Genomic DNA, 26,805 nt, shown 5'->3' with positions numbered 1-26,805 from the left:
AATGAGAAGAAAGGAATTTATAATGAAAGAAGCTGACTGAAAGTATGCAGTAAGGCAGAACTCATAATATATTGCGAGTATGATATGTTCTTTGTTCTCTTTGTTTGTTTTAAGACTTTGGAGAGTTATACTTCAATCTGCAGGCAGTGGTTCTTCATGTTGGAAGCGAAGCTGCAGTGACATGTCTGGCTAAATGCAGTTTCAAATATCTCAGTCACCTGTTGTGAGACTCCAGTGACCTCAACTGTAAAAACAAAGTGCTTCAAAAGATTAGACATAAAGCAGGCACACACCATCAAATGATACCTCTGACCTGTTTAAGCCTACTCAAGCTATTGATTGCCTTGACTTTTAGGTTGAGTTGACAATCACCCTGTCTGGTCAAACAGCCTTTTCTGCATCTTGAATATTTTTATAGCTAATAAATAAAAGCAGTAATAGAAAGAGAGAATTCTTTCAGGAGTCAAAGACAAAATTTTTTTGATTAGAGTTGAGAAACATAATGGGTATGATCTTGCTACATGGTGTTCCACAGGATTCCAAATACTGAGATACAGGGATGAAGGAGCAACTCTGAAGGAAAATCACAGAGATGTACAAGAGTGGGTGTTTGTACAAGAAAAAGTATTGAAGTTGGGGATTTTATCCCAATCAATGTTTGGGGAATTAATTCCAAAGAAAAGTCATTGGATTCAAAACACTAACTCTGTTGTCATATACTCTGTCAGACCAAGTGAGCTCCCTCATCGTGTTCTGTTTTCAATTCAGATCTTCAGCAGCAGTAGTATTTTGCTTTTATTGGGATTATTAACGTTAACCTATTAGCCAAGGATGGGGAGAAATTTCTGAAATTGTTTAGGAGAAATTCCTTGAACAGTATGCTCTTGGTCCAACTCGGAAAGTAATATTTCTGGATCTGATGCTGGTGACTGATGGGAGAATGAGAGAAGGGATACCAAGTCATCTTGGAAGAAAACGCTTGAATATGAGTGACGCCCTAGTTGTAATGGAGAAGACATTCTGCTATAATGTGATAGCTGCATTCCAGCACAACATTGTGTTACAAAAATTCGTTTTAAATAAATAACTGGGCCTGTGGGAAGGGTCTGAGGAATGGTGACCAGAACCAAAACATTAACTCTGATCTTTTCTTCACAGATGCTGCTAGACCTGCTGAGCTTTTCCAGAAACTTTGTTTTTGTTCTTGAAACTAGATTTTCTTGCTTACAAAGGCTTACACTTTTCACAACCGCAGGATGTTGCATAGAACTTGACAGCCACTGAAGTATTTTTGAAGAGCGGTCATTGTAGAAAACATAATGGGTAATTTTCACGCAACACTCTCCCACAAGCAACAATGTGATAACGACCAGACAACTTGTCACTGCGTTGCTGACTAAGGTATAAGTTTGACCAGGACTCCTGGGTAACAGATAATAGGAACTGCAGATGCTGGCGAATCCGAGATAACAAGGTGTGGAGCTGGATGAACACAGCAGGCCAAGCAGCATCTCAGGAGCAGGAAGGCTGACGTTTCGGGCCTTGACCCTTCATCAGAATGTGGGTTCACTATGACTTGCAAGAAGAAATTTTTCCTCATGTCAGTTCTAAATGACCTGTTCTGTATCTTAAGACAGTCCTCAACTCCCCAAACAAGGGGAGCATTCTGTCCACATCTAGTCTGCCCAACCCTCTTAGAATGCCCTGCTATTGGAAGGGTATTATTAAATTGAGATGATGCAGAAAAAATTTACAAGGATGTTACCAGAACTTGCGGGTTTGAGTTATAAAGAAAGACTGGATAAGCTGGGACTTTCTCACTGGAGTATAGGAGGTTGAGGGGTGACCTTACAGAGGTTTATAAAATCACAAGAGGCATAGATAAGGTGAATAACAAAGATCTTTTCCAGGGTGAGGGGTGTGGGGTGAGTCTAAAACTAGAGAGCATAATTGTAAGGTGAGAGGAGAAAGATTTAAAAGGAACCTGACTGCCACCTTTTCCACACAAAGGGTAGTTCATACAGGAAATGAACTGCCAGAGGATGTAGTAGATGCAGCATTTAAAAGAAATTTGGGTACATGAACCTCTCTGATGAAGGGTCTAGGCCCAAAACGTCAGCTTTTGTGCTCCTGAGATGCTGCTTGTCCTGCTGTGTTCATCCAGCTTCACACTTTGTTGTCTAGGTACATGAATAGGATAGGTTTAGATGGGACAAACACTGGCAAATGAGAGTTTAGTTAGGGAAACTTGGTTGGTATGGAAAAATTAGATCGAAGGATCTATTTCTGTGCTGCATGGCTCTATAATTTTATTCATTTCAATCACATCCTCTCTCATCCTTCTAAACTATCGTGAATAGAGATCAACCAAACAAATCTCTCATAGGACAGTACTCTACATCCCTGGCATCAGCCTAATAAACTCCCTCTATAGCAAGTAGTAACTCAGCAGCAGTGGTATGTATCATTTACAAGATGCAATGCAGAAATTCACCTGAGATCCTTAGACAGCAGCTTCTGAACCCACTACGATTTCCAACCAGAACGACAAAGGGAGTGGATATATGGGAACAATACCACTTGCAAATTCCCCTCCAAGACACTCACCACCCTCACTTGGAAATATATCGCCATTCCTTCAATGGTGCTGGGTCAAATTCCTGGAAATCCCTCCCTAATGGCAATGTGGGTCAACCCACAGCTCATGGACTGCAGCATTCAAGAAGGCAGCTCACCACCACCTTTTCAGGGGATGAAAAATACATGTTGGCCAGCTAGTGATGCCAATGTCCCATGAGAGATTAGAATAAAAGCAAATTATCTCTTGTAATGCTGCATTTCCTATAGTCTGTATACCCCTGGATATTATGGGCAATTAAGTATGGCCAATTTACTTAACATGCACATCCTTGAACTGTGGTAGGAAATCAGAGGGAACCCATTCAGACAGAGGGAGAATATTCAAACTCCATACAGATCGTCACCTGATAGTGGAATTGAACCCAGGCCCTTGGTGCTATGAGCAACAGTGTTAACTACTGAGCCACCATACTGCCACTATTAACCTTCATTGACTTATGTACAAAGGCACCCAGATCTTATAGAATCCCTTCAGTGTGGAAACAGGCCCTTCAGCCCAACAAGTCCACACTGACTCTCAGAGCATCCAACCCAGACCCATCCGCCTATAACCCACCTAATCTACACGTCCCCCACTACTATGGGCAACTTTCCACGGCCAATCCACCTAACCTGCTCATCTCTGGACTATGGGAGGAAACCGGAGCACCCAAAGGAAACCCATGCAGACACTCGCCTGAGAGTGAAATCGAACCCGGGTCCCTGGCGTTGAGAGGCAACAGTGCTAACCACTGAGCCACCATGTTGTATATCCACACTTCCCAATATACGACCATTTTCTATTTAGTTAATTAAGGAATGCTAGAATGGATTGGTTAGAGGTTTACCTATTCTAATTTCATGTTTGATGAAATAACACAGAAGCTTGGAGAAAATTAGGCAACAGATGTTTCCGACGTGGGTTCTGAGGCTTATCCACGTACTCAGCAGCTCCTCGATGTGAGAACGTGGCCTTCTCTGGTTGCTTGCCCATTTTATATATTTTTGCCCTGCCTGCATTTTCCTCTTAGGATGCTAAGCATTTTTCTATCTCAGTTGACACAAAGGAGAAAAACAAAGCAAGAAGAAATAGAGGGTCAGGCAGGATAAAAGAAGTACAGGACACATATGTCGTCATGCTTTACAATTGTTCTATGGCCCTCACACATTTTGAGAGACTTAGCTGCTCAGTTTCTGACAACTTCACATCACCTTGGACGCTCTAGATAGATACAGGTAGTTCTCCTACAACACATTAGTTATATTCTTGTGTGGCCTCACGCTTTAGAAAATCGCCATACTAAATTGTGCTATAGGGAAATCGCTATGCTTTACAGTAGAAAGTTTGTGTTATCCAAACAGCATCCACAGTTCATCAATCGCATTACAGCCAATTTGCATTAACGAAACACATGTTATAGCAGAACTACCTGTGTACCATTTTCTGCAGGAGGATCTTCAGCCCCATTCAGACAATCTAATTAGTCTGCTCACGGCTGTGAAAGTCAACTTTTGTGCTATAGACTCCATCCATGCTGCAACATGTAACTTTTACAACATTAGCCAAGAATCTATCCGAGGTGTCAAATATTATAACACTAATACCACTTTCAAAAGTGGTGAGAAACTTATCTCTTTTGAGGCACTGTCAATGTAGCAACAAGACCCCATTCTAACATGGATTTTCTGGATTTCATGAAGCAATATATGGTGACTATGTTACATTGTGAGCTCCTATTATCTACCAGCGAATTTTGTGAATAGAAAGTGGCTCCACTCTGATCATATTCAGATTATCAATGGTCAGCCACAATATAATGCCAAATGTATAGAGTACTGCCACTGATTACCATTGTTGATGTTGGCTTTTACATTCCTAATTTAGTCTCTTTGCTTTTTTTGTACGATACTCAATAGTGCTAGATTCTAGAATTTTTGGAACTGTTTTGGTAGAGAAATTGTTTTAAAATTTCAGTTAATTAGGCTCTTCCAATCTATCCCAACACACACACAGATTGTTTGAAATCAGTAAGAAGACAAGGGAATAGGAACAGACGTCAGGAATCAAGTTCACAGAATTGCACTACTGCACCATTCCAAGATCTTCAGACATCTGAAAAGAGAGAAAAGTTACTGCTGTTTTAAGGTCTGAAGAAGAAAACTACCTCTGTCAATGTTACTTAGAGCCAACTGGGACAGTGAACAAAACACATTCATCAGAATATTTTGCCATGGATATTATCCAATGGAAGGTCAATACTGACGGCTACACAAACTTGTAAGAAATCTCGAGTTCATCAATAGCATAGCATACTGTCAACAAAGTCAATGCTGTTTTCTTGAGACCTCAAGTGGGATTTTCATTCCATTTGTACAGTGACATATACCTAATTAGAGATAGTGATGCTGATGTTAGCAGCTTCCAGAGTTCAGTTGTTGAATCATTGTGTTTGCGTGTTGTGCGATACTCTCTTTATCCCACTGGGAATTTTTTAGCAAATGTTATTAGTTTTGACTATTTATGTATGTTCGCCAACTACAGAACTGTTTGGCAGCCTATGTTATTGTTCAAGTATGGCTTTAAGGGAGAATGACTCAGCAGGTTGGTTTTGAATAAAATTTGTTTAATATCAACTCTGTGATTCATTTCTTTAATTTCGTAATTGTTTTAAGTGTAGGTCATCATTTATAGGTTAGAAAGGGCCCAGAGGAAGATCCAAAACTGGAAGAGATTAACTTTATAAGCAAGTAATGGGAAACAGTTTTTTTAAGAAGAAAGGTGTGTCTCAGTAATTCTTAGGGCACTAGTAGAGTGAGGTCCAATGATTGTAAATATCCTAGGTCAGGATGGGGATGTTTAATTTTAGTACTTTAAGCAGACATTTAGTCTGATCTAGCTGGGATCAGTGGAAGTCGGGGTACTTCTGGTCATATTTGGAGAAATTTTGTGGAGTTATTAAATGCTTCTTCTGTCACGATGGGAAAGACAGTCATCTGTACACTGCTAATTGACATTAATCTACCAACAGTGCAATTTTCTACAAAAACTGCCCTAAGTCACTATTTTCTAAACAATGCTGCCAAAATTCTCTCCATCTTTGTGATAAGTCCGAACTTAGTGGACAGCTGCAATTTCTTACTGAGTGGTTCCTGAAGGTTATTGTGCCAGAACTGTGGAAAAGTCTTTATACGTGTGAAACAAAAGACGGTTTTAATAATAAAGGTTAATCGTAGTTACAAAAAGAATAAAAGGTGAACTGATGAAGATAATTAAAGATCCCGATGTTTTGAGCACTTCTAATGTTTCCAAAATGCAATTCCAATCTATGTGGGACCTTGCATTTTCGCAATGGGGTCAGATTTGCAGAGTAGTGTGTTTGTTTCTTCACTCATGGGATGTGGGTGTCATTGGCTGGGCCATCTCCAATTTCCCAGCGGGCGGCTAAGAGTCAAACATATCGCTGTTGATCTGGAGTCATATGTAGGTCAGACCAGGTAAGGATAGAACTTTACTCCCCTCAAGAGGATTAATGAACGAGATGGTGGATTTATCTAACAATTGATAATGGATTCATGGTCACTATTAGACTCTTAATTCCAGAGTTCTATTGAATATAAATTCCACCATCTGCTGTGGCAGGATTCAAACCCGAGTTCCCACAGAACACTTCATTGTCTGGAGTCCTGCAATAACAGTCCAGCAATAACATCCCTAGACCATTGCCTTCCCTTCCAAGTCAGGATGGTGAATGGCTTGGAGGGGATCTTGCAGGAGATGGTATTTCCTTGTCTCTGCACCACTTGTCTCCTTCTAGATGGAAGTGACCATTTGTGAAACGTGATGGTGTGAGAGTACAATCTTGGGCCAGTTAGGAGGTCTGCTTTAGTTCTCCAACAAAACAGCCCAGCTCCAAATATGTTTAGAGCCCACCACTATTCCCCAAATCCCATCCCGTGTACCTTTATTATATTTATGCTACCCTGTGAGGTTTCTGAGAAGTAACAGTAACTTTTAGTAAGAAGCATTCCGAGGCAATACTGCATTTTCTGAAGAAAAGGGGTCCGGACCCTAAACATCCTGCTCCTCTGATGCTGCCTGGCCTGCTGCGCTCCTCCTGCACCACACTGTGTTATCTCTGACTCCAGCATCTGCAGTTCTTACTATCTCCATGAAAATATGTGTTCCTTTTTATTCCCTCTAGATTGTCTCTGTTGGTGCATGTGATTAGCAGGCAAAGTGCACAATGCAATTTTCAATGCACAACATGCTACCTCAGATTCCCCCATGCCACCTCCATGTTCTATATATCCTCTATAGCCACTCACCCTGCTGTGTTCCTCCAGCTCCACACTGTGTTCCCACTCCTCCTGTATGATCTATGTGAAACTGCAGCGACATTTTAACTGCCAAAAGCCTAAAACATCTATTTTAAACAGCCAGGACTGTCAGTCAATTTAAATTACAACACCAAAGATTATAGTGGAGGCTGACAGAACTTCTAAAAAATGTTTTCAAAACATTATGGAACTTCTGGTAGTTGGAAAATCATTGTTATACATGACAACAACAAATACATAATGGTGTTCAAAGCAAGGATTAACTTAACTTTGTAGGACAAATCCATGCAATGAAACACTGCATTAAAACCACATCCACTTTGTGAGACTGTATCAAGAAGTGACATTTAAAGATGTCCAACTGTTTTACACTTACCATTCAGAATATTTCCAGCTCATCAGCAGGTAGTCACAATTTCTGCAAGGAGATGCATTTTTCATTGAGATTGTTGCATGGAAACAGCCTGTGCCAGCCCCAGCTAAAGACCATACAAAAAAAAATGGAGTGTGGTCAGGAGGCACAGAAACAGTGGATTTTCATTTTAAAAAATCAAATTCAACATTTGTGACGTGATTGGAACCAGTGTAAAACAGCTTGCAGTGGATTTTCATTTTAAAAAATCAAATTCAACATTTGTGACGTGATTGGAACCAGTGTAAAACAGCTTGCTTCAAGAGATTTGACAAAAAATTTCAGCAACAACTTGGATGAATATCATAAATTCCAATAGAACTTCACTGAGCCAGCAAAGCATCTGGGTAAATTCATCGTTGCAACATTCTCAGGGGAAGAAGCAGCAAATGGGTTAGTGAATCAGTGTTATTAGGTAGTAACAATGCTTTCTTGGACTGTGGGTATCACTGTCAGTGTGGAATGAGTGAATTTACCAGAGTGGTAACTTTCTCAAAGATTTCTTTATGCCCATAGATGGCTACAGCAGCATCAAATTATTTCACTTTAATCAGAAGCTCCCATTTGAAATTATGGCAAAACTGGGTCTTTTTGTATCGGAGATAATGGGAACTGCAGATGCTGGAGAATCCGAGACAACAAAGTGTGGAGCTGGATGAACACAGCAGGCCAAGCAGCATCTTAGGAGCACAAAAGTGGACATTTCGGGCCTAGACCCTTCATCAGAAAAGGGAGCGGGGGTGAGGGTAATGAAATAAATAGGGAGAGAGGGGGAGGCGGATAGAAAATGGATAGAGGAGAAGATAGGTGGAGAGGCGACAGACAAGTTAAAGGGGCGGGGATGGAGCCTGTAGAGATGAGTATTGGTGGGGAGGTAGGGAGGGGATAGGTCAGTCTGGGGAGGACGGGCAGGTTAAAGGGGCAGGATGAGGCTAGTAGGAAGGAAATGGGAGTGCGGCTTGAGGTGGGAGGAGGGGATAGGTGAGAGGAAGAACAGGCTATGGGGGGGGGGTGACGAGCTGGGCTGGTTTTGGGATGCAGTGGGAGGAGGGGGGATTTTGAAGCTTGTGAAATCCACATTGATACCATTGAGCTACAGAGTTCGCAAGCGGAATATGAATTGCTGTTCCTGCAACCTTCGGGTGGCATCGTTGTGGCACTGCAGGAGGCCCATGATGGACATGCCATCTAAAGAATGGGAGGGGGAGTTAAAAAGGTTCGTGACTCGGAGGTGCAGTTGTTTATTACGAATTGAGTATTATACACAGAACAGCTGGGACATGCTAAAAGCATTTCTACTGCAGGGATGAAAAAGTTTGTTCCTTTTTCTCTGAAATCACTCTTTAACAGGAAATAAAGTAACAAAGATCTAGCGTTTTAAAATTTTCAAAATAATTCAACATTTGTGCCCTGCTGATTTCACATGTATCTTGGGACAGAGTCCTGAGGGCCCAGGCTGTGTTCAGAGTCCTTGAGGCAGTACAGCCTCTGGTTCAAACAGAGGAAAGCCTGATTTCAACAAAGACTCCAATAGTTGAAACTTGGAAGAACATTCAAAGTTCTGTCTACAAGTTTCTCAAATCTCAGAAAAGTAAACATTAAATAATCACTGAATCATCCACACCAATGGCAAATGTACTTGAGTCATAAAGATAGCAAATTTCTAATTATGCCTTGATTTGCGCGAGTTATCATCAAGTCCTAATTTTGCTAATTTCATAAATAGTAACAAGCTCTGCTGAACATATATCTGATTTTATCCATCGTATCAAACTCACCACTTGTAACAGTGCACCTCTTTCAAAATTGCATCACTGATGAAAATCAAAAGAGGAAGAATTATGTGTTTTAACTTTCAAAGTTGAGAGATTTTCATCACACTTTGATCTCCTTTCCCTTTGCAGTCACTCGCTCCCCTGAGAGCCTCTGGTTTGTGACCCCTGTGAAAATATTTCATTCTCTGAGTAGATGAATGATTGAATGGTCAGCCTGACTATGAAGAGAAAACAAGTAACTACAATAAGGGTAAAATTCATGTCTGCTTTTAGTATCTTAACTGTGTACAAACCATGCAGGTATTTTGTTCAGATAGCAAGCAGATCATTGACATTTCCACCAATTTTCTACCAATGAACACATCCCCAAGGACCCCTTTCCCTTTTTGAGCCTCTGACCTTGTTAGTGTAAGTCAATGTGAGGGCTATAGCAGCTGTAAGTTGCCTGATTTCTCAATGTTACTGCACTCTGCAGAATTTAGACTGAACGGTAGTGAATCAGCTGATGGCATTATCACCTCAGTGTTGGAGGATTGCAAGCACAAACCCCATTCCAGAGGCTTGAGCACACTCCAGTGCAATTCTGAGGAAGCGCTACACTGTCGGCAGGGCTGGCCTTCAGGTGAGGTATTTAACCAAGCCCCTAACATTAGTGAAATACATTACCGGTCATTTGTCTGGTTGCTGTTTGCTAGGCCTTACTGTATTCAGGGCGGTTACTGTGATTCCCTAAGTTGCAACAGAGAGGCTGTGTGCTCATGCTTTTGCCACATAAAAGGCACAAGACAACCATTTCTCTTGTTCTGACATTCTGAGGGGATTGCCACAGCCATAGAGATATGTGACTCATAACTCTGCACGAAATTCTGAATCTCTGCAGAAAAGGTCATAATATCCTGTTCATATTTCTTCACGACTGTGAGGAAGAAGCTCCAACTGCCTGCTGTACTGAGTCCTAGCACAGGATCAGGAGAACCCCATTAGAATTCAGGGCCTTACTCTTTGCATTGAGTGCTTTTACTTGCAGTAAAATGTAAAATGTCAAATATACTTGCCTGCCTGTTTTCCTGCATTTCAGTCTGACAGTGTCTGTCAATCTGTCTACATACCGAAGCCAAAAGGATCAGTTGGCAACATCAGATCACACTGCTCAAACCAGGAACCTCAAAAAAATTTAACTAGCCACAATGTATTTAAAGAAAAATTATATTAACACTCAGCATTAGATTGCCCACAGTGCAGCAGCAGGCCATTCAGCCCATCAAGTACACACTGATACTCTGAAGAGTACCCACCCCCTACCCTGTAACCTTGCATTTCCCATGGCTAACCCACCTAGCCTGCACACCCCTGAACACTATGGACAATTTAGCATGGCCAATCCACCGAGCCTGCACACCTTTGTGCTGGAAGCCAGAGCACCCAGAGGAAATCCAAGCAGACACGGAGAGAACGTGTAAATTCCACACAGTCACCTGAGGGTAGAATCAAACACTGGGTCCCTAAGCTTTGTGAAACAGCAGTGCTAACCACTGAGCTACTGTATCACCCCTTAGTGAGCAACAGATTGAAGGTTATATTCATGAGTTAAACGAAGGTGGTTGGGAGCAGATCATAAGCCCTGATGTGGACATGCTGAGCTTAAAGGGCTGTCTCTCTCCATGCAATTACTTTCCAAAGGTATGCACTGTTCATTGGGACATACAATCCACTATAGGAGGAGGTGTATCATGATGACACAATGGGACCTCAAAGTGCCTAAGGACACATCAAACTCTTATTTCCAACGCGTGTTTTATGTTTAAAAAAGAGGATAGCGACAACCAAAAGATGACTGTATGTGTAAATTCAGTGATTGTTTAGCATGGCTCTGTGCAGATCCGTGAAGTATCATGCGTGCAGAGAAGAAACTTCAAACAGAAAGACTGAAGAGGAAGAGACAACAAGAGGCCCACTGCACTCCCCCGGGACAGTCAGGAAGCAATCCCCGTCTGACGTTATTGCTTTTTATCCTTCCAGGGGCATATAAAAAAAGGTTAAAAACCAAGAGTGCAGCCTTGGATCAGTCAATGTCTGTTGCCAGCTTTAAGAATGTGTGGATTAGTGTGCTCTGAAGGTCACAAATTGGAAAAGCCATTAAACACCCCAACCAGCAGGTAAAGATAGGAAAAAGTGTCTCACTCACACTGAGTGCTGCCAGCCAGTCATTATTATAAAGAACCAGAACAAAGGAATTTCAATCAACCTGAAATAAGCTAAGAATCTCAAAATTGACTGTTCAATTACCAAAATCATTGCTACTTGTCCCAAACCATGTAATAGCTGCAATGTTTTACAACCTGCTCTTCACAAACAACAGTCTGTTCTATTTTTTTTAAATTCTACTTTTTTTGGATTCACCTTCTATTTCTAATCTGTGTGTTTGCTGCTTTAGTATTTCTTCTTGCATTCAGTGACTGATAAACTTTTTGTTGTTAACCCAAAAAGCCTGGTTAAATTGGATTCTTTTAAACACAAATTTATTTGATCTGGGGAAAAAGGTATTCTCAAGGGGAAGGAACCTCTTTACATTAATATTATTGTGATCAGCTGAAGGGGCAGATAAATAAAGAAGGGGAGCCTATTCATCACTCCTCGTCCAGGAATTAAATAAATTGGAGTATCCTATCTGGAACTATAATGAATTGGGGATCCTTGCCCAGGGTTTGTTCATAACTGTTGTGATATTGAACCCTGCAGTCACTCTGCCTTGAAAGCTCCAAAATGTAACAGAATGTACATTATGAATCTCATTACTCAACAATGTGAAGTCAGAATATTTACCACATTTTGATGGTGTTTTTCACATAGACTGTGATTGTGGGATGGCAAAACAGCCGATTGCACTTCAAGCTGGGCTTCCTCCTAAACAACTTAAAATTTCTATTGGAGATCTTGCTTGCACAGGGTGGTACAGTGGAGGTAGTCCCTCTTGGGATGACCGTCACTCATGGGCAAAAAATACCATTCTAACATCATGGAATGTTTGAACAGAGTCACTTATTCCCTAAACATGGAAGGACGTGAGCAAAATAGTTTTTGGCCAGCACAAGGATGGCAAGCAAAGTGAGTGTAAATGGGGAAGAATCTCAAATAGGTTTCGTGCTAAGGTTGATTATGTTCCTGAGCGTACAGCATTATAATGCAAGAGTGCTAATTGCCAGCAGCTTACAAATGTTGACACACATATATCTTGCTCCGTTTTCATCATGCCTTGCTGCTATACCTAAATGCTGCCAACATTGTAAAAAATAGTTAAGCATCAAGAGTTAAATGTTTAGAACAGGCTTCATAAAAGTTGCCTCATATTCATTTGAGCTTAGAAAGCTGTGGGGGTGATCTCAATGAAGTTAATTTAATTGAATTTTATAATTATAAGATTGGTTACAGAGAAATTGTTTCCTCCAGTAAGAAAATCCATAAGAAAACAGAAGAAAATTAAAATTAGAGTGAAAACAGTGAAGAGTGAAGTTAGGAGCATTGCTCACAAACTGCATGGTGGAAATGAGAAACTGTCTCCTCCAAAATGTTCTTGACCAACAGAAATGATGAAGATTGAGACAGTTAGGCCAGGATATGAAGGGATATCATGGCACAGTTTGGCCATAGTTAGTAGGAACTGCAGATGCTAGAGAATCTGAGATAACAGAAATGGAAAGATCTGAAGAAGGATCTAGGCCCGAAATGTCAGCCTTCCTGCTCCTCTGATGCTGCTTGGCCTGATATGTTCATCCAACTTCATAACTTGTTATCACAGTTTGGCCATAACTTGTTTGAATATCGAAAGATGTTTCAGGGGATGAATTTTCTACTCTTGATTATATGTTCCAAAGTATCAGAGGAATAGGACTGTAGAATGTCTAAATGCTTGCATGTATTGGCAGTTGTCCTTAGTCCAACGAATTTTGTCAGACCCTTGTATGTTCTCCTTTCATATGTGCTTGCAGGAGGGGATTGCATGCTACTGTACTAGCCTTTCAAAATTGAATGGAGCTCATTGAAACAAAGATCATTCATTTTATTACTAAATGAGAACAGTTGAATTTGTGGTCTGGGATTGTCCTTTTTGGTGTGGAATCCCAGCAGGACAAAAAAAATCCATTTATCCATTTATCTCTCTCCATCCACCAACACCCTTGTCCTTTATACTGGGCTAGATTTCATTAAATACACATCCAGTTCATGTTGGGATTTATGTGGGCATCAAGGAACTTACTAAGGAAGCAAAACCTGGAAGTGCTGGAGCACCAACAAGCAACTTTAGTGGAGCAGAAACATTACTGCTTCGAAATAAAAAGCATTGAAGGCCACATTGGAGATCAGGTTTCTCACAGAGACATCACTGGCTACAGGCAGAGGGGCATTAACCTTCTTTTACTGTAGTGGCAGTACGGGATCTTACCAACCTGGTACCAGCAGGTTCATTTTCATGAGGCTGGCGGGGAAGGAGTGGTCAGAAATTACCTTGGGATGTGGTGCAAATAGGAAGCAAACTGCCTTTGTAAACTGCTAAAGTCTACCTAATGTTAGTACACCCACAATGTTGTCGGGAATTTCACTGTTTTGACCCAGCAACATTGTGACATAGTTCAATGTCAAGACAGCATGCAGCCTGGAGAGGAGCTTTCAGGTGGTAATGTCACCATGGGGAGGCATGGTTTAGTGGTATTATTGCTGAACTGTTAATCCAGAGATCCCGGTAACCTTCTGGGGACACAGGTTCAAATCCCGCCATGGCTGATGGTGGAATTTGAATTCAATAAATATCTGGAGTTAAGGATCTAATGATGACTGTGAACCCATTGCCGATTGTCAGAGGAAACCCACCTGGTTTACTAATGTCCTTTAGGGAAGGGAACTGCCATCCTTACCTGGTCTGGCCAGCATGTGACTCCAGACTCACAGCAATGTGGTTGACTCTTAACTGCCTTCTGGGCAATTAGGGATGGGCAACAGATGCTGCCTAGCCAGTCATGTCCTCATCTCATTAATGAATAAAGAAAAAACAAATGCGTCTGCTGTGTTTTTTCTTCTAGTTCATAGAGATTGCAGGTTTGTGGGTGGCTTCAAAGGAATCTAAAATTGCAGCACTGCACATGTACACAGTACACACTGTTGCAGTTGTACATCATGGTGGACAGAGTGAATATTCAAAGTGGTAATGTCAATCAGGCAGGCTGCTTTGTCCAGGATTATGTCAAATTCTGAGAGCTTTGGAGCCACAGCCAATCAGACAACCCAAAAGTATTCCATCACAATCATGACCTATGACTCATAGATGGTAAAGACACTTTGAGGAGCCATGAGGTGAGTTACTCATTGGACAGTTCCCAGTCTCTGACCCGTTCTGTTGATCACAGTGTTTATATGCCTGGTCCACATAAGAACCTTGTCAATGCTAATCTCCAGGATGTTGATGATGGGTTCTTCAGTGATTGTAATGCTGTTAAATGTTAGGGAAATGGTTGGATTCTCTCTTTTCAGAGAGAGTCATTTCCTCATGGTCAGTTGACTTGAATTTTACTTGCTATTTATCAGCCTAATCCTGAATGCTGTTCAGGCCTTTCTTCACATGGACGTGGACCACGACTAGCCATGAATATGACTGAACATTGATTAATGAAGCAGCTGGAGGTAGTTAGCCTAGGACATTACTCTGAGTGATTCCTGTTATAATGCCCTTAGGCTGAGACATCCAGCCTCTTACACTACTGCAAACTTTGCTTGTGTTAGGCATGAATCCAACAACCAGAGAGTTTTCCCTCAGCTCCCATTGACTTGAGTTTGCTTGGGCTCCTTGCGGCCACAATCAGTCAATCGCAGCCTTGGTTTTCAAGGCCAGTCACCCTCACCTCTTGACTTTAGCTCTTCTGTCCATGTTGTTACATGAGGTTGGGAGCTCCCTGGAGTTTAAGGACACCTACAGCACAGCATGGCTTGCGGGAATTTCAAGAAACTATAACAGCACATTGATGCTGCTTGGCCTGCTGTGTTCATCCAGCTCCACACTTTGTTATCTCGGATTCTCCAGCATCTGCAGTTCCCATATTCTCTGTAACAGCACAGTGCAGGTTTCCCTACTCCTGATTATCTCTCTACTCTGAATACTTGCCTCCCTCAACAACGAAAGCAATAACATACTGTGGGATACAAGGAGTGTTTTGTTCACTGTTATGCAAATGCTGCAGTTTTCATTTTGTCTATTGAATTATTCAATAATGTTGTTTGTGGAGAATGAGACCCTAATGACAGTCTAATAGGGAAGAGCTGACACAGTGCAGTAATGAAACTCAAAGTATTTCCTTGCAGATGCTTTACATCATAATAAAATGTAATTAGATCAGTGCAATCTCCTGTATTCATTCCATTTAGTTATGGGATCTTTTCACTTCAAATTAGCTTGTGTTTGCATTATGCTTTTTTGCCTCTTTGAGGTAATTATCTACCTCTCAGTAATTATAAAGTTTGTACTCTGGGAGGTACACAATCCACATTGTGTAGGGCAGGACCTGGATGGTCTTTCCCTGCCCATCCTTTTTGCGTACATCTATGCAATTCTGTCAAGGGACAATAGGGATTTACAACGAGCTACATCCCCGATCATTGCTGTGCAGTGAGAGCTCTGCTCTGACAGATCGCTGTTGGGCTCTCACACACTGCAAATAAGATTATGAACTAAGCTAGCAGACTAAATAAAAACACGCTGTTTAGATAACAGTAAACAAAAACACTCCTCGTACAAAAACTTGAGTAGCTGATTTCCGAGTAAACTCCGAGTATCATTTAAACTGTGATGTGACCTGAAGGTTAGAATTATTGCTGCCAATTTGACAGTGGCTGGAGTTTTGGCACTAGGGTTGGGTACTAGGAAAGCAATGGTACACAATTCCTGAAAGAGAGACTTTGGCAGTATGTAAAATTTTATGATGATCTTACTGCGATCATCTTGTAAAAATCAGATGGTCCAAGCATCTAGTTCCTGACATGCCAACTGCACTTCCGGTCTGTAAGATGAGCACGAGATGTAGGAACAGAAGCAGACTACTCAATGCATTCAATCTGCTCCACCATTCACTGAGATCATGGCTGATGTGATAATCCTCAACTACTTTTCCCTATAACCCTTGGTTTCCATACTGATTAAAAATCTGTCTATTTCGGCCTTCAATATACTTTGTGGCACAGTGCCAATTCTTTCATAAAGAATTCCACAGTTTCAATACCCTTTCAGTAAATAAATTCCTCTTTATCTTTGCCTTAAATATGTGTTCTGTTATCCCGAGACAGTGCTGTCTGGTCACTGATGCTCCCACAGGAGAAACACCCATTTTGCATCGACTCTGTCAAGTCCCCTAAGAATCTTGAATGTTTCAATAAAGTCACCTTCCTTTGTCCAATATTACAAGTAAAGCCACAATCTACTCAATCTGTCCTCACAAGACAGTCCTCCTGTACCTGGTATCAGCCTACTGAACTTACACAGGACTACCTCCAATGCCAATAGGGCTTTACTTTGATAAAAGTCCAAAAACTATTCACAGTATTCCAGCTGCCGTCTGATTATTGCTTTGTATAGTTCTATAAAAAATTCCCTACTTTTATACTCCATTCTCTTTAAAATAAATGCAAACATTCCATCTATCATCTCTCATATCCTCTGATCTTCTTGAGATGCATGGATGAGGACTTCCAAATCCCTCTGTTCTGTAGCTCTTTGTGAATAGGGTAGTTATGAAAGGCCGAACGGTCATATTTCCATTTTTTCTCACCCATTTCTCTATCAATGCAATACAAGAAAAAAAAATTGATGATTGTAAGAAAAAAGGAAAAGTTTTTACAACTCCTTTCCATGAGTTTACTTTACACCCAATTTACTTTTGGAGGGTAATAGATAAGCAAATGCAATCATTTTGAATGTTGCCAGTTCTCATAAATAACGATATAATGAGATGATCATATATGTTTTGGAAATGGACTGAAGGATTAATGTTGGCCCAGTCCAACTTCTCCATCTTGTCTTTATTTAATGCCACAGCTGTATTGCACAGAAGATTGGTTTTAGATGAAGCATTTAAATTTCAGCAATGGGATGCGAAAATACAACATTCGAAATGTCAGCCTGGACTCAATAGTAGCACTCATGTCTTTGAGACTTTAGTTTTGGATTCAAGTTCCACTCCAGACATTTGAGCACATAATCTAAGCCACCATTTCAGTGCAGTACCCAGTGTGTGTTGTACATTCAGAGACCTCACCTTATAGGCGAGATGTTGAATCAAGGTCTTACTCTCCAAGGTGGTCCTATAACATCATATGATACATGTAAAGAAGAATAGAGTAATTCTATCAGTTGGGTACTGAGTTCAAAGGGCCACAACCGTGGAGCATACGAAACATTGGTGCTTATGTTCACTGGGGTCTCACCTGTTGTCACGCTACAGTGTATTAACTGAGAATTAAATTTAACCCCATTTTAAAAAGCAATTCTTAAGAAAGTTTGAAGTCACATAAGACATTTCAACCAGCTTTTTTGTATTCAACTCGAGTTCTTCAGGTGAAAAATGTGACAGTATCGTACCTTCTGTTTTGACTATGTTCTGAGCCCTCTTAAATAGTACATTAGTTAAATGTTAAACTCGGACATCTACACCATAACCACTTGCACCAGGCATCACCCTAACATGGAGCAGGATTCAGAGTGTTTTTTGTGACTATAAAGTATTGAAAAATGCCCTTGAATGCAAAGCTCTTGGTGCTACCCTCTCCTCTTGGAAACTGCTCCCTGAATGGTAGACCTTTATTGAAGAAGCTAATGAAGGGACACATAGCATCTAGACATCTTCTCCTAGAGACCAAGAATAGTGCTTACACCTGTAGATAGGGATACTGCTTGGCCTTGAGTATATGTCTAGTAATGTTGCAGGAAGAATCTACCCTCTTCCACTGTCTATGCACAATGGCTGCAGTATGTCTCATTGTTAGAATGCCCTGCAGGCAGGAATTAAGCAATTTCAATTTGACAGCAGTTCCTTAACCCTGTAACCTCTACTAGACAGAATTACAGCAAGGCTTAGAGAGCACTGCCCCCATGTTCCCTCCAAGACAGTGTCCTAACTGAGAAAAGGTTTGCATTTCCATCATTGTGACTGGATCAACCTCCTGAAATTTCCCATTAATAGCATTGTGAAGGTGCTTGCAGAAGGCTACCACTTTCTAAGAGCAACTAGGGATGGGTAATAAATGCTATTTTGTCAATGACACCAAGATGCTGAGAGCAAATAAATAATACAATATGAGGCTGGATGAACACAGCAGGCCAAGCAGCATCTCAGGAGCACAAAAGCTGACGTTTCGGGCCTAGACCCTTCATCAGAGAGGGGGATGGGGAGAGGGAACTGGAATAAATACGGAGAGAGGGGGAGGTGGACCGAAGATGGAGAGTAAAGAAGATAGGTGGAGAGAGTATAGGTGGGGAGGTAGGGAGGGGATAGGTCAGTCCAGGGAAGACGGACAGGTCAAGGAGGTGGGATGAGGTTGGTAGGTAGATGGGGGTGCGGCTTGGGGTGGGAGGAAGGGATGGGTGAGAGGAAGAACAGGTTAGGGAGGCAGAGACAGGTTGGACTGGTTTTGGGATGCAGTGGGTGGGGGGGAAGAGCTGGGCTGGTTGTGTGGTGCAGTGGGGGGAGGGGACGAACTGGGCTGGTTTAGGGATGCAGTAGGGGAAGGGGAGATTTTGAAACTGGTGAAGTCCACACTGATACCATTAGGCTGCAGGGTTCCCAGGCGGAATATGAGTTGCTGTTCCTGCAACCTTCGGGTGGCATCATTGTGGCACTGCAGGAGGCCCATGATGGACATGTCATCTAGAGAATGGGAGGGGGAGTCCCTCATTCTCACACACCACCCTACCAACCTCCGGATACAACGCATCATCCTCCGACACTTCCGCCATTTACTATCCGACCCCACCACCCAAGACATTTTTCCATCCCCACCCCTGTCTGCTTTCCGGAGAGACCACTCTCTCCGTGACTCCCTTGTTCGCTCCACACTGCCCTCCAACCCCACCACACCCGGCACCTTCCCCTGCAACCGCAGGAAATGCTACACTTGCCCCCACACCTCCTCCCTCACCCCTATCCCAGGCCCCAAGATGACATTCCACATTAAGCAGAGGTTCACCTGCACATCTGCCAATGTGGTATACTGCATCCACTGTACCCGGTGTGGCTTCCTCTACATTGGGGAAACCAAGCGGAGGCTTGGGGACCGCTTTGCAGAACATCTCCGCTCAGTTCGCAACAAACAACTGCACCTCCCAGTCGCAAACCATTTCCACTCCCCCTCCCATTCTTTAGATGACATGTCCATCATGGGCCTCCTGCAGTGCCACAATGATGCCACCCAAAGGTTGCAGGAACAGCAACTCATATTCCGCCTGGGAACCCTGCAGCCATATGGTATCAATGTGGACTTCACCAGTTTCAAAATCTCCCCTTCCCCTACTGCATCCCTAAACCAGCCCAGTTCGTCCCCTCCCCCCACTGCACCACACAACCAGCCCAGCTCTTCCCCCCCACCCACTGCATCCCAAAACCAGTCCAACCTGTCTCTGCCTCCCTAACCGGTTCTTCCTCTCACCCATCCCTTCCTCCCACCCCAAGCCGCACCCCCATCTACCTACCAACCTCATCCCACCTCCTTGACCTGTCCGTCTTCCCTGGACTGACCTATCCCCTCCCTACCTCCCCACCTATACTCTCTCCACCTATCTTCTTTACTCTCCATCTTCGGTCTGCCTCCCCCTCTCTCCCTATTTATTCCAGAACCCTCACCCCATCCCCCTCTCTGATGAAGGGTCTAGGCCCGAAACGTCAGCTTTTGTGCTCCTGAGATGCTGCTTGGCCTGCTGTGTTCATCCAGCCTCACATTGTATTATCTTGGATTCTCCAGCATCTGCAGTTCCCATTATCTCAGCAAATAAATAAAAGCCACTTTGGTTTTTATTTGCGGCTCCAGTGAAAATGTTTAAGATCATTGATGGTCTTGCAAGGAGATTGGTCGGCTCTTGTTTCCAGGCATAAGGAGAAGAAGAAATCAATGCCATTACATCATAATGTTACATATTAGAACATTTACCAAGAATTTACTGCTTTTTGCAAAATCAATAAACGGTCAATGAAGTTGCTAGTAACCATCGTACCCAAGGAGCAGGAAAATGTGCAGTGACAGATACAAAAATCACTGGAAGTAGTGACACAAGTTTGTAAAGCCGTAAGAATATGGAGTTAGTTTCTAAAGAGCCAGAATTGAATGAGAGAAGTATGCAAAGCTTATATAGAACCATGGGTCACTTTGGAATACTCTTTACAGTTCTGATTATAGCTCATAAAGAATAGAAACAAACTGGAAAAGGTGCAAATAAGCTTTAATGAGGTTGGAACCCTTTTCTGGAAAATTTGAAGCCTGACCTAATAGAGATCCTCAACAATTTGGAGTGATTTTCAGGAAGTAGATGTAGACATGAATTTCCATTCTTTACCACCATTGGAGCCAGCACTATAGAAACGCAAAACTCAAAAACAGAGAGCGGGTGGCAGAACCAAAATCTAAAGCTGACTTGACATTTGATCTGCTATTTTGGATCATTCAGATCCTGTTAATGGTCTCTCTAAATCACTCCCAAAGGATTCCCTGCTGCACAAGGGCTCCCTGCAGCACACCCGACCCAAACATCCACCCACTGACACTATTTAAAGAGCTAACCACGCAACCCTCACCTTGAGGTGTCTTTTGACTTTCTTTTGCTGGTGCAGCGTTAGTAGACAAAGTATGTTGAGTGATACTGGAGGAGTTTTGAAAAGCTCTTGGATTTACAAGGGGTCTATGCTGGACTTTTCCAAGGAAATCAGAAAAGCTAGAAGGCGTATCAGGAGTAAGTTGATTTCAGCAATGGGAGATGTTGTAGCTCCTCTTGGCCTGCAGCACCACTTGGACAGAGAAAGGAAGATGCTTCGAGAGGAAGGAAGAAGTGGGCACTCGCTAGGAGGTCTATCCTCCAAGAGTCTTAAGAGATCACTTCTCCTACCTGCAAAATGATGACCAACAACAGCAACGCCATGTGTATGGCGCTATTCGAAATTGTTAGTCTAATGAATCAACATACCACTCAAGGTGATCAGAGATAGTTGCACTGCAACACCAAATCATTGTAATCCAGTTGCACCACCATTGTGTGAATCTGTATTCATTAAAGATATGAACTTGGAAACCTATGCCGTTTCAATGGGATGGGCTGGCTTGAACCATTTTCGGACCAGCATTCTGGTGAATCAAATTACTTAGGGTTGTAGAGAATGCAATAAACTAAATGGAGGTGAGATAGATAGAGGACCTTAGTGAGGGACACACGGGCTTATAAAGCAAAATCTATGGCAGCATTGCAGAGCACCTATTTGGTAATGATACCCAGAGAGTGACAGGAAGGGACAGTGTGTACAAATATAAAAAAGTAGCAAGTAAGGCCAAAGGAGGAAAGAAATAGTAAAAAGACAAAATTAATGTCTTTTCACATAAAGGCATTTGAATTTGGGACAAAAGAAATGCATTATTAATGGCACGTACTGAAGTTAATGGAGACATGGTTACAACAAAATCAAAACTGGGAACTGAATATTTGGGGTTACACGATGTTTCATTGAGAAATTTGGACGCCTTGGTCATCTGCACATCTCCGATTCAGTCTTTAGCCAAAGACTTGCCTTTTCTGGTCTCCCTCCGAACCTATCCCACTCCTTTACTGCTGGTAGAGTAAGTGTGATAATATACCCTCCCTTCTTGTGCTTAGTTAAAAGTAGACACAATAGGAAACCTTACATTTTCAGGACCATCCCTTAAAGCCTGAAGCTCTGTTACAGCCGATTGCTTTCCTTCATTGATGCTGCCCGAGGACCCTCCTCATCCTGCCTTTTAGAGGCCTTTGGAATGCCTGCTCTCTGTTACCAAGATGGCAAATAGCTGACAAGCAGGATTTAAATGCAAATCTTCTGACATAACGCCCTGGAAGGACATGCTACGCTCCCTCCTGGTTCTCACTGCAAGTTAAAATCGAGTCTTCCAAATTTTTGTTCCTGTGGAACACTGTGCCACCTGGGCTGGATTACCGGCTAAGATTTGCAAAATAAAGGTGGTCCTTAACTGAGCTGTCCATCAGTCCTTCAGATCAGTGTGGGAGAACAGTGAAGAGCAGAGGTTTAATTCTAAAGTTTGCCGTTGTACTTCATACTGCCCCACCCTTCTTTGCTAGGATGAGCTATACAAGTTGTGAAGGTTGTCTTGTGGTTTCAGGTACCACTGTCGAAATGAGCTTTCAGAGACTCACATCGCTCCAACACTCTGATCTCCAACAAGCCTTGGGAACTCTCTGAGGCAGCTCCCTTGCAGAGTGGCCTTAGCTTTGTGGATTCAGGATGACAGATAGTTCAGCCAACAGGCTGAAATTGATGTTACTCACCACTGAGATGCCACAGTCTGCAGGATGGCACCATACTTTCAGAGGTACTCAAGGTTGTCCTCCAAGGTCATATTCTCCTTGCAAGTTCAGAAGTCTTCCACATTCTAAGTTGTAGCTCCTGGTAAAAGCCTGTGGCTTGAGGCTCTAAGTTAAATATGATATTCTTGATTTTAAAGATTGTACATGCATTCTTGCCACTGTATGCTTCTTTTCTCTGTAAAGCCAGAAATGGGTGTTCACTTCCTGCCTGGAGCTTAAAATGCCTAAAAATAGATGCTGCAAACAAAATTTCCAAACTGCATTATTCAGCAGTAACCTATCCAATCAGGCCATGGGTTTGGATCCATGAAAATGGAAGATGAAATCAAACCAGGTCTTGGAAACAAAATGTACCAATATTCTTGAGTCAAAAAGAGAATATGACCCACCTACGTCCGTGACACCACCCACGCCCTCCACCTCCTCCAGAACTTCCAATTCCCTGGTCATGAACACCATGGACGTCCAATCCCTATACACTTGCGTTCCCCATGCAGATGGCCTAAAGGCCTCTGCTTCTTCCTGTCCTGCAGGCCCGACTAGTTCCCCTCCACTGACACCCTCATCCACCTAGCCAAACTCGTCCTCACCCTCAACCACTTCTCTTTCGATTCCTCCCACTTCCTACAGACAAAGGGGGTGGCCATGGGTGCCCACATGGGCCCAAGCTATGCCTGCCTCTTTGTAGGTTACGTGGAACAGTCCTTCTTCCGCACCCACACTGGCCCCAAACCCACCTCTTCCTCCGTTACATTGATGACTGTATCGGCACCGCCTCTTGCTCCCAAGAGGAGCTCGAACAGTTCATCCACTTCACCAACACCTACCACCCCAACCTCAAGTTCACCTGGGCCATCTCCAACACATCCCTCACATTCCTGGACCTCTCAGTCTCCATCTCAGGCAACCACCTAGAAACTGATGTCCATTTCAAGCCTACCGACTCCCACAGCTACCTAGAATACACCTCCTCCCACCCACCCTCCTGCAAAAATTCCATCCCCTATTCCCAATTCCTTCGCCTTCACTGCATCTGCTCCCAGGGTGAGGCATTCCACTCCTGCACATCCCAGATGGCTGCGTTCTTCAAGGACCGCAACACCCCCCCCCCCGCAGTGATCGAGAACGCCTTTGACCGTGTCTCCTGCATTTCCTGCAACACATCCCTCACAACCCGCCCCTGCAATTATCGCTCTGAGAGAATCCCCCTCGTCCTCACATATCACCCCACCAACCTCCGGATACAATGCATCATCCTCCGACACTTCCACCATCTACAATCCGACCCCACTACCCAAGACATTTTTCCATCCCCACCCTTGTCTGGCTTCCGGAGAGACCACTCTCTCCATGATTCCCTTGTTCGCTCCACACTCCCCTCCAAACCCACCACACTCGACACCTTCTCCTGCAACCGCAGGAAGTGCTACAATTGCCCCACACCTCCTCCCTCGCCCCCATCCCAGGCCCCAAGATGACTTTCCATATTAAGCAGATGTTCACCTGCACATCTGCCAATGTAGTATACTGTATCCACTGTACCCGGTGTGGCTTCCTGCACATTGGGGAAACCAAGCGGAGGTTTGGGGACCGCTTTGCAGAACACCTCCCCTCAGTTCGCAATAAACAACTGCACCTCCCAGTCGCGAACCGTTTTAACTACCCCTCCCATTCTTTAGACGACATGTCCATCATGGGCCTCCTGCAGTGCCACAATGATGTCACCAGAAGGTTGCAGGAACAGCAACTCATATTCCGCTGGGGAATCCTGCAGCCCAATGGTATCAATGTGGACTTCACAAGTTTCAAAATCTCCCCATCCCCCACTGCATCCCAAAACCAGCCCAGCTCGTCCCCTCCCCCCACTGCATCCCAAAACCAGCCCAGCTCGTCCCCGCCTCCCTAACCTGTTCTTCCTCTCACCTATCCCTTCCTCCCACCTCAAGCTGCACCTCAATTTCCCATCTACTAACCTCATTCCGCCTCCTTGACCTGTCCGTCTTCCCCGGACTGACCTATCCCCTCCCCACCCCCCCACCTATACTCTCCTCTCCACCTATCTACTCCTCTATCCATCTTCAGTCCCCCTCCCACTCTCTCCCCATTTATTTCAGAAGCCTCTCCCCATTCCCCTCACTGATGTAGGATCTAGGCCTGAAGCGTCAGCTTTTGTGCTCCTGAGATGCTGCTTGGCCTGCTGTGTTCATCCAGCCTCACACTTTATTATCTTGGATTCTCCAGCATCTACAGTTCCCATTATCTCTGATCAAAAAGAGAATATATTTGGCCCAGGTGCCTTAGAGATGTTTCAGCTAACTTCCTTCAAAATAGGTTTATTTTATCAGTTCCAAGGCCAAACTCTATGGTTTGCTCGAGACAGCGGTGCTGAAAACTATTGTCACTGAACTCATTTGCCAAGTTTTAATTCTTTATGGTTGTCTACAACATATGATCCCTTAAAGAATCTCTCCCATCTTCAATGAACAACTGAGGACCATTGGAGCCCAAAGCTTTTGTAGGGTAAAGGTACATAAAGAGAACATACTGGGTTTTGCATACTTCTTTTAACTGACTGATTAGTTGAAGAATTGTTGAATTCCAGAGCCAATTAAGCATGAATGTCAAGGAGAGGGCTAAAAACATCTAACGTGCCGAAAGCATGTCACATGGACCTGATTGTGCTGCTGCCGAGTGATTTATTTGTCCCGATTAGGGGCAATCTTATGTTTATTTCTGACTTTTATTTAAAGAAAAGAGTAATAGAGGTAAGGTGGTGTTGCTGTTGAAACCACATTCAGCGCTGTATGAGAACTCTAGGATGCTTCTTGTTTTCTGGACCCAGATCTCGAGCTCTGACTTTCAGCACTGTGTCACGACAGCGCATCTGCAGAATTGATAAGTTACATGGAGAGCATGTGCAGAAGGCAGTCAGCTTGCAGCTTAAGAGTGTTCAAACAGAGAGGCAATGTGTGACCGCCAGACAGGCAAAGAGATCAAATAGGTAGTTCATGGAGCTCAACTCACTCTCTAAATTTGGAATAGTGGTCAGAGTTATGGTTCATCTGGGAACTGCAGCCATTGAATCACAAATGACTCAGTTGCTTAGGGGGGCAAGGAAGAAGCTTAGTAGGCAACAGTGATACAACGGCTCAGTGGTTGGCACGGCTGCCTCACAGCACCAGGGACCCAGGTTCGATTCCACCCCCAGGTGACTGCGTAGATTTTGCATATTCTCCCCATGTCTGCGTGGGTTTCCTCCCACAGTCCAAAAATGGATAGGCTAGGTAGATTGGCATGCTAAATTGCCTGCAGTGTCCAGGGGCGTGTAGATTGGGGGGTGGGTCTGGGTGGAATGGTCTGTGGGTCAATGTGGACTTGTTGGGCTGAAGGGCCTGTTTCTATGATTGAGGTTTAAACAATGGAACAGACAGGAATTTGTGTTGCAGTCATTATGACTCCAAGGTAGCAAGTTGTTTCCTAACAATGGATTGAAACCCCAAAGTACTCTGAGCATTCTTAACCTGTAATTACAGAATATATTTCTTTTCAAAGATGGGCATTCTTAATTGAATCACAAATGACTCAGTTGCTTAGGAGGGTGGGGCAGAAGCTTAGTAGACAACAGTTACAGGTAAAAAGAGCCTGCAGATATAAATTCAGTCCTGTCTGGCACATGTCTGTCATGAAATGTGGGAGCCATGGACCATTGTACCTGTAGAAGTGTCAAGCAAAGTTAAAAGAGAGAGTGAGAGCTAACAGGAAAGGCTAAGAAGGAGGCTGACCATCATTCCACTTGCAGTCAAAAGCCACCTCTTGCAGATGCTTCTTTAATTTTGGCCTTCCAGGAATACACGCAAGATAAGGGGCTAAAAACTATTATTATTCTGATGTACATGAAGTGGTCTAGGCCCGAAACGTCAGCTTTTATGCCCCTGAGATGTTGCTGGGCCTGCTGTGCTCATCCAGCCTCACATTTTATTACCATTATTCTGATGTACGTTTGTACTAGTGGGAGAAGATGTGCTTGTGGAAATAGGGAAATTAGTGAACAGAGTTCATGTGCTCATTAA

Source organism: Stegostoma tigrinum, chromosome 5, assembly GCF_030684315.1.
Source record: "Stegostoma tigrinum isolate sSteTig4 chromosome 5, sSteTig4.hap1, whole genome shotgun sequence".
Taxonomy (NCBI): Eukaryota; Metazoa; Chordata; class Chondrichthyes; order Orectolobiformes; family Stegostomatidae; genus Stegostoma; species Stegostoma tigrinum.
The sequence above is the reverse complement of the archived record's forward strand: the minus strand, read 5'-3'. Positions refer to the sequence as shown.